A 9,100-nucleotide genomic window follows, 5' to 3' on the forward strand; every position below is an offset into this window, starting at 1 on the left:
TCTATAGATTCAGTACAATCCCTATCAAAATTTCAAATATCTTTTTTGCAGAAGTGGAATAGTCAATCCTCAAATTCATATGCAATTACAAGGGGTCCCAAACAGCCAAAACAACTTTGAAAAGGAAAAACAAAGTTGGAGGACTCACACTTCCTAATTTCAAAACTTACTATAAAGCTACAGTTAATCGAAACAGTGTTGTGTCAGAATAAGGATAAACTTATAGACCAGTGGAATAGAATTGAGTGTCCAGAAGTTAACCAAAGGCATCTATGGTCAATTGATTTGTTTTATAATGGTGCCAAAACCATTCAATGGAGAAAGAATAGCCTCTTCAAAAAATGGGACAACTGGATAACCACATGCAAAACAATAAAGTTGGGTCTCTACTTCACTCTCTATATAAAAATGAATTCCACATGAATCAACTACCTAAATATAAGAGCTAAAAAACTATATAACTCTTAGAAGAAGTAAATCTTCCTGACCTCAAATTTGGCAACAGAGTTTTAAAATTTGACCCCAAAAGCATGAGCAAAAAATGAAAAAATAAATATATTAGACTTCATAAAAATAAAAAACTTTTGTGCATCAAAGCACTTATCAAGAATGCAAAGAGACGACCTACAGAGTGGGAGACAATATCTGTAAATCACACATCTTATAAGAGTTTAACATCCAGAATTTGAAAAGAACTCAAAAACAAAAAGACATCTCAATTTAAAAATGGACAAAGGACTTGAATAGACTTTTCTCCCAAGAAGATATACAAATGGCCAACAATGAAAAGATGTTCAATACCACTGATCATTAAGGAAATGCAAATCAAGACCACAATGAGACACCATTTTACTCCCACAAAGGTGGCTAAAGTAAAAAGACAGATTATAAGTGTTGACAATGATATGGAGAAATCATCACTGCTCATACAGTACCGATGGGAATATAAAATGGTGCAGCCACTGGAAAACAAACTGGCAGTTCTTTAAAAGGTTAAACATAGAGTTACCATGAGCCAGTACTTCTACTCCTGGGTATATACCCAAGATAAGTGAAAACATATGTCCATACAAAAACTTGTGTACAGATGTTATAGCAGCATTATTCATAATAGCCAAAAAGGAGAAACAACCCAAATGTCCAAGAACTGATTACTGGATAACAAAAGTGGTATCCATGCAATAGAATATTATTTGGTCATAAAAAGGAATGAAGTACACTCTACAATATGGATGAAACTTGAAAACATTATGCTAAGTGAAAGAAGCAAGACATAAAAGACAACATATCATATGATTCCATTTATATGAAATGTCCAGAGTAGGTAAATCCATAGGAACAAAAAGTAGATTAGTGGTTGCCCAGGACCGAGGAGAGAACAGAATGGGTAGTGACTGCTAAAGCGTACGAAGTTTCTTTTTGGAGTGATGAAAATATTTTGGAGTCAATGGTGATGGTTACACAAGTTTGTGAATATACTAAAACCCACTGAACTGTGCATTTTAAAATGATGAATTTTATGGTATGTGAATTCTATCTTGAGAGTAAACTTAGTTGATTTATATTGAGAAATTCACTCTGGCTGAAAGGACAGCAGATCAGAGACTGGGGTGAGAGATACCTAAACAGTTGTACATGTGAAAAATGCTTCAGAGTTTACTCTCTAGAGGGTGTGACCTGAACCAGGTCCTAGGACCTAGCTCACTTTTTCACTGACTGGTGGTAGGAGAGGGTGGAGGCCTTGCACTGCCCATGGTGCTGACCTCAGGGAATTTGGCTCTTGTAAAACTCCCTGGGAATTTATTTCCTTTAAGCACTCTTATCCTTCTTCGTCTTGGTCCTATGATCAGAGCCCCTGAAGTATTTTGTCCCAAGACAGTTTCTCAGTGATAATGTACATCTGATGTAATAGTTGACATACTTTTTAATAACTCCCATTGCTCTTGCCCTCAGCAGCCTGAGCCCAGCTATATTTCATGAATTAAGCTTGAGTTTTGTCCCCCGAGGAATGTCCCTCCGCTTAAGACCAATCCTATATGTGTTCCTGGTCTGAGAGAGGCCAAGAGAAAAATGGAGCTGCAGGAGAAGGCTGGCCTGGATGATGGGAAGCTCTAAGTCCCCTTGGCCTCTTTGGGCTGGAGGTTGGTGATGGCTCCGGGGTCCTTCCCATGGACAAATCAGCCTTGAGAAGGTTCTTGCCAAAGCCCATTGTAACACAAGCATGGGGTGGAGGGAAGCTATGGGGAAGTCTTTGGGCAGAATGCTGGGGAATGGGATTTGAGGAACAGTTGATTTTATGTGGAGCTAAGACTTTTGTCTGTACTGGTGTATGTGTTGGGTGGAATTTAGGACAGAGTGGGAGGGAGAGCAGTATATAGATGTGAACGGTTTCTCCTTCACCTCCCACACATGTACTACAGCTTCTTCCCACACCTAAAAGAAAACAAACCAGGGCTTTCTCTCTCCCTTCCCGCCCTCTAATGTTTCCCTTTTAATCCTCTTTTCTCCCTCTTCCTCCTGCTTGCTGCCTCTCCCACTCACTTCAGGTTTTTATTCCTTCTCTGTTGCTATTCCTCCATGTTTTCCTTCCTCTTAAATCTTGTGTTTAATAAAAACTCTTAATGTTTCCAAGATGACCACAGAGTAGATTCACCCCCATTTTTGGAACCACTTATATCTCCTCCCCTCCTCTCTCTTTGTCCTGTGTAAACTAATTTCCTGAGAGCAAGACAGATGGGAGACAGGACTGAGTAATAACAGAAAAGGGTCTGGAATCCTTGCCTTACCCCACACATGTCCATGCCCCTCCTTCATGTTTCTTTATTTTCTTTCCCATCTAGAATCCCTCTAAATCTATTCTCTAGACATGTAGGTGAAACAATCATTTCCAAAGATTATTTATGAGCCTGTAGAAAAAATTCTGGCCATGCTAAGATGATGCTTCTAGGATTGTAAACCTGGTGTTGCTGGGAACTAGGATGCCTGGATGCCCTTCCAGGTCCCTTAAACTGAACCCCTCTGTTCAGTGGCTACTCTCTCTCCTCACCTCTCACAGAGGTCTGCCCATCTCCCCACCCACTATAAAGCAATCAAGCATTCTTTTTTTTTTTTTTTTTTCAGTACGCGGACCTCTCACTGCCGCGGCCTCTCATGTTGCGGAGCACAGGCTCCGGACGCGCAGGCTCAGCGGTCATGGCTCACGGGCCCAACCGCTCCGCGGCATGTGGGATCCTCCCGGACCGGGACACGAACCCGTGTCCCCTGCATCGGCAGGCGGACTCTCAACCACTGCGCCACCAGGGAAGCCCTCTTTAACCCTTTTAAGTCTCGGTTTACTTATCTGTAAAGTGGGGATAATTAATAGTACTTAAGCATGAGAATAATATATGAGAATTAAACAGGATAATGCTTAGCACAGTGCCTAGCACATAATAAACACACAGTAAATGTTAACAATCATTACCACTCCTGCTACAATGAATGTTTACCTACTTCTACTACTATTAAGTGGCAGGTGGGTCTGGAAAGAAAGGTAGGAGCCAGTTTGTGTGGAAGCCCCTGAAAATCCATCTGAAAACCCTGAATATTTTCCTGTAGACAATGAAGAACCATGGAAATTTTTTGAAAAAACTTTGAAGGAGAGGGAGAACATCCTTTAGGAAGTTGACTTATGTATAACGTTGCACAGGGTGCATCTCTGACTGATAAAAGCATATAAAAGCGTGTAATTGTCAACGTAATCGGGGTAAAGAAAAAAAATAGAGAGAATCAAGCTATGCCGTTGGCATTTTAGGAATCAATGATCAGGTGGGAGAGAATGAAGGGTTAGGCGTCAGGGGCTTTCTCAGAGAGGCCAAACCATGCTACTGAAGCTGCTGCCTACCCAGTCTGACCTTGACACCGTGTGGAGGAGCGAAGACACAAAGCCAGACTGAAGCGTATTACCCTTTGTAGGGGTTGCCCTGACAACGCCCCAGAAGTGCTGTCCCGCTCTTGCCTGTCTCAGGGCTTCCTGCCCTACTGTGCTAGGATAAACCCATTTTAACCCTGTTTCATCACATCACTTCCCTCCAAAGGTCTTGCGGGGGTCTCCAAGGCCCATGGGGGATGGGGATGCTTTTCCAACGCTACTCTTCAGAGGGTAGATGCAGCCTGAATAATCAATAAAGGGCATCTTCCCGCAACATCATTTTTACACAAGTGTTTGAGGATAAATGTGAGTTTTAGATGAGATAAACGTGGTGATATTTTGAGTACTGCAATAGCTCACAGATAATTTTAGAGAGAATTGTTTTATATTTGTCTACAGAAGTTGATAGGAATCTTTTTACATATATTCATTCAGTTCCCTTGGAAAAAGAACTTCAGTGCCTTTGCTGCCGCCCTTCCCGTACTTCAGGTGGGGATCTTTCTATGTTCTATTATCTTCGCAGGGTGGGGCCTCAGGGCAAAATTTCCCGAACAATTACAGAAAACAATTCTGGAAAAGTGTAATCTGAGGCAATGGATTTTAACACCAAAGAACTCAGCTTAAGTGGATGTCTTCTAGAACTTTCACTTACTGAACTAAAGAAACATGTTTCTTCCTTGTCATATATATTTTCCATATCAATGACCAAACTTTAATGAAATAACATTTACACTTCACCAGCATTATTTCTAGGTCAATTCAGTGATGAGTCAACAAAATGAACAGCTCATTTAAAAGGATGCATAGTATTACTATAAAGAAGTATGTAATATTGAAGAACATTCACTTTTTAATCACGTGGATACAAACCGTACCACGTGTGAGTTTGGTAATGCCCACTATGTCCCTACTCTCTCGATAGAAATCTCTCAAATATAAAATGTGAAGAGTCCCTACTTCCCTGTGTCATTATAAAGACAAAATAAGATCACATCTGCAAAGCCCTTAACAAAATTGGACATGTTATGAAAACTCAATAAATGGAAACTCTTAATTATTGCAGACTCTTCTATTTCTTCTATTGTTAGATTTTAGATTATTTCCTATTTTTTCTAGAAATAACAGTGAACTATACAGCTATTTTCACAAGTGTTTGTTTATATCTTATAGTATATTTACAGGCTTAAGTTCCTGAAGTCACAATACATAGGCTAATAAGTTGCATTCTAGATAAAGTATATTAATTTATACTTTTGCCGCCAGGGTGTGAGAAGGCCTATCTCAATAATCCTTTACGAGTGGATTTTTTAAAGCTGATTTGAATTTAAATTTCTTTGATTACTAGAGAATATGCATCATTTATTTTTAATGTATCAGTCAATGATACTTCACCTTTTGTTTTTGTCCTTTTTCTCATAGAGTGTTATTTACAAATATATATTTTTAAATGTTCTTGACAATTGTGATTTCCAGTTTGTATTTATTAATTGAATATCATTTACCGGTTACATGGGGGTTTTCTTGTCTTTTCGGATGTCTGAGGTCTTCTGTCAGCGTTCAATAGCTGTTGTGTGTGAATCGTTCCACTTGTAGATGGTATTTTCAATGTTTTTGTGGGAGAAGGTGAACTCCACATCCTACTCCTCTGCCATATTGATCCCCCTCCCTCCCCTATCCTATATTTTCTTTAACACCTTGGTCTTACAAAGTTTTACAAGCCACAATACTTAAATTTTAAGCCTCCCAAAGATTGTCTAGAGATATGTGTTTAATAGAAAATTCACATAAGTTTTAAAATATAAAACATGAAGTGCCCATCATTGGATGAATGGATAAAGAAGATGTGGCACATATATACAATGGAATATTACTCAGCCATAAAAAGAAACGAAATTGAGCTATTTGTAATGAGGTGGATGGACCTAGAGTCTGTCATACAGAGTGAAATGAGTCAGAAAGAAAAAGACAAATACCGTATGCTAACACATATATATGGAATTTAAGAAGAAAAAAAATGTCATGAAGAACCCAGGGGTAAGACAGGAATAAAGACACAGACCTACTGGAGAACGGACTTGAGGATATGGGGAGGGGGAAGGGTGAGCTGTGACAGGGCGAGAGAGAGTCATGGACATATACACACTACCAAACGTAAGGTAGATAGCTAGTGGGAAGCAGCCGCATGGCACAGGGATATTGGCTTGGTGCTTTGTGACCACCTGGAGGGGTGGGATAGAGAGGGTGGGAGGGAGGGAGATGCAAGAGGGAAGAGATATGGAAACATATGTATATGTATAACTGATTCACTTTGTTATAAAGCAGAAACTAACACACCATTGTAAAGCCATTATACTCCAATAAAGATGTTAAAAAACAAAACAAAACAAAACATGAGAGTTCAAGGAGATTTTGCGTTTGTCCTGGGCTGCTTTGAGTTACCCCTGCAGATGGCCCCATGGCAACAAATGCCATTCAAGAAGTATATATGTGGAAAAGTTTCAGAAGCTCTAATCATCCCAGCTTCACTACAGCCAAAATCATCTGCTTGGTTTTCTTCACATTTGCCTCTGAATTTGTACATGACAATTTCTTCTAATACACATCTCTCTTTCTTCAGCAATGAACCATAGGCAGCCCCTCAAATGTTCGCTGAAAGGAAGTCTCTATTTGTTTATCTAAAATCATTAACCTCTATATCCTCTCAAGATTGATGCACCTAGGTTGATGATGTTTGTGGTCATAGGTACTTGGTGACATGTGTATTCATCCATTGATTGGTTCATCTATATCTGTAGAGCCTGTGGTTCACAGGCACAGCAAGTGTGAGTCAGACATGAAACCCATGGACAAGGACAGCATGGTACAAAGGGAAAAAGACCCATAAACGCCTGTAATATGATGTAGGGTATGGTTAGGGAGAAAAGTCTGTGAAAGCCTTGAAAATGTATTTATCTCCATGGAAGGCTCTTCTAAGCTCCATTTGGGAATGGTACTCAACCAAGACTTTGATTAACTCAATCCTGACTCTCCAAAGGAGAACGATTAAATTTTTATGGTTTTTGTTTTGAATAGTTTCTCTTCTAGGCATGTGGGGAAGATCCCATGGAACGACAGAACATCACACAGGTGTCAGAGTTTGTCCTCTTGGGGTTCTCACAGACCAAGGAGTTCCAGAAATTCCTGTTTGTGGTATTCCCATTTGTCTATGTCACCACCATTGTGGGAACCCTCCCTATCATGGTCACAGTGACTTTTGAGTCTAGGCTCCACACACCCATGTATTTTCTGCTCTGAAATCAGTCTGTCATAGACATCTGCTCTTCTACAGTCACTTCCCCAGAGATGCTGGTGGACTTCTTACATGAGACCAAGATCATCTCCTACCAGGGCTGCATGGCCCAGATCTTCTTCTTCCACTTTCTGGGGGGTGGGACTGTCTTCTTCCTCGCAGTATTGGCCTATGACCGCTACATAGCCATCTCCCGGCCCCTCCACTATGTCTCCATCATGAACACTCAAATGTGTGTAGGGCTGGTGGTGACCGCTTGGGTAGGGGGCTTTCTCCACTCCATTTTCCAGCTGGTTCTGATGCTCCCATTGCCTTTTTGTGGCCCCAACATCCTGGATAACTTCTACTGTGACGTTCCACAAGTGCTAAGACTTGCCTGCACGGACACCTCCCTCCTGGAGGTCCGTATGATCTCCAACGGTGGGATGTTGGTCCTCATCTGGTTCCTTTCCTTCTGCTCTCTTACACTGTCATCCTGATGATGCTGAGGTCCACTCAGGGCAGGCGAGAAGGAAGGCAGCTTCCACCTGCACCACCCACATCATTGTCATGTCTATGGTCTTCATTCCCTGTATCTATATCTATGCCTGGCCCTTCACCTCCTTCCCCATGGACAAGGCTGTGCCCATCAGCCAAACTGTCATGATCCCCATGCTCAACCCCATCATCTAAACCCTGAGGAACCAAGAGATGCAGGCAGCCATGAAGAGATTAGGGAAGTGCCTAGTGATTTTCAGCAGGGAGTGAACTTAAAATAGGTTGACTTTAAATGACAAATCTTCTCTCTGAACTTTTGTTTTCCCATGTGAGAAGTGGAGGAAAGTCTTTATGGAGTGTAGCCATTGGGATTAAACTAATATTTCTATGGACCTACTCCTGTGGCAGGTATTGTGTTAGGCACTTTTGCACTTTTATCTCATACTCACAAAACTGACAGTGGATATGTTCTTATTATATTAAACAGTTTTACAAACGAGAAAACTCAGAGAGAAGTGACCTGCTCAATGATGAACAGGAAAGGAGGGGCAGAGCTTGGCCATGAGATTTTTCCTCTGACTCCAAGTTTTGAGGCGGGAGATATGTGTGGGGTTTGAAACTCAGGCTCTCCCACAATCACAAGGGGAAGCAGAGAGTTCCTTATCTATGGATGAATATCTGTGATGAATGCTCAACACTTTCATCTTTTTTTTTTTGTAGCCTCCATTAGGACTTTATTAAGAGATTTTGGCTTTACAATACTAGGTAAAGACCAAGGAGTTCCAGAAATTCCTGTTTGTGGTATCCCTACAGCCAAACATAATATCCATTGCCATAAAATACTCAGTTAAAAAGACACAACTTCTTTATAGAAAACCTGTTTAAGTGTTCCAACTTTAATAATCCTATCAACTCTTACATTTTAATGTTCTCTCAATTGAATCGCAGCCTAACACTCTCATCTCAACTTTGGAACAATCACATTCTTTTCTGCTCCCTGCCTCTCTGCCTCCTTCACTGTGGTATTTGGGAAGTGTTCTCACTTTTAACATTTTTCTAAATATTTCCCATAAAAGTATTTTCCCTTTGGATTTATTCCTTTTCTAGAAAAATTCCTTGGATAATCTGAAAAGTGTTCTACTTCCCCAGCCTAATCTTTACATCATTTGGATGATATGGCTGAGAAGATGCTAATAGTATGGTTGGGGAACCAAGGTCAGAGGGCAGGGCCATGTCTATTAGTGGTCCAGATTTGAGGCATGGGTTCAGTCCAGAGCTGTCACCTCATGGGTTTTTGCCTTTCTCTTTGACTTTCTGCCCTGGGATGAGGGCTTCTTGAGGGCAAGGGTGTGTTTTATTCATCTTTATATCCTCCCAGCACCTTGAACGGTATTTTATACAGAGAGGCATTTCTGCTTTTTCTT

The 9,100-nt window shown here is 40.7% G+C and overlaps 1 pseudogene; it reads left to right on the forward strand.

Annotated features, from left to right (window-relative positions):
* The first annotated feature begins 7,012 nt into the window (after window positions 1–7,012).
* LOC112408099 (olfactory receptor 4D1-like) lies at window positions 7,013–7,946 on the forward strand (annotated as a pseudogene).
* Window positions 7,947–9,100: the final 1,154 nt, after the last annotated feature.

The sequence above is a fragment of the Neophocaena asiaeorientalis genome, unplaced genomic scaffold (assembly GCF_003031525.2).
Source record: "Neophocaena asiaeorientalis asiaeorientalis breed wild unplaced genomic scaffold, Neophocaena_asiaeorientalis_V1.1 scaffold327, whole genome shotgun sequence".
Classification (NCBI taxonomy): Eukaryota; Metazoa; Chordata; class Mammalia; order Artiodactyla; family Phocoenidae; genus Neophocaena; species Neophocaena asiaeorientalis.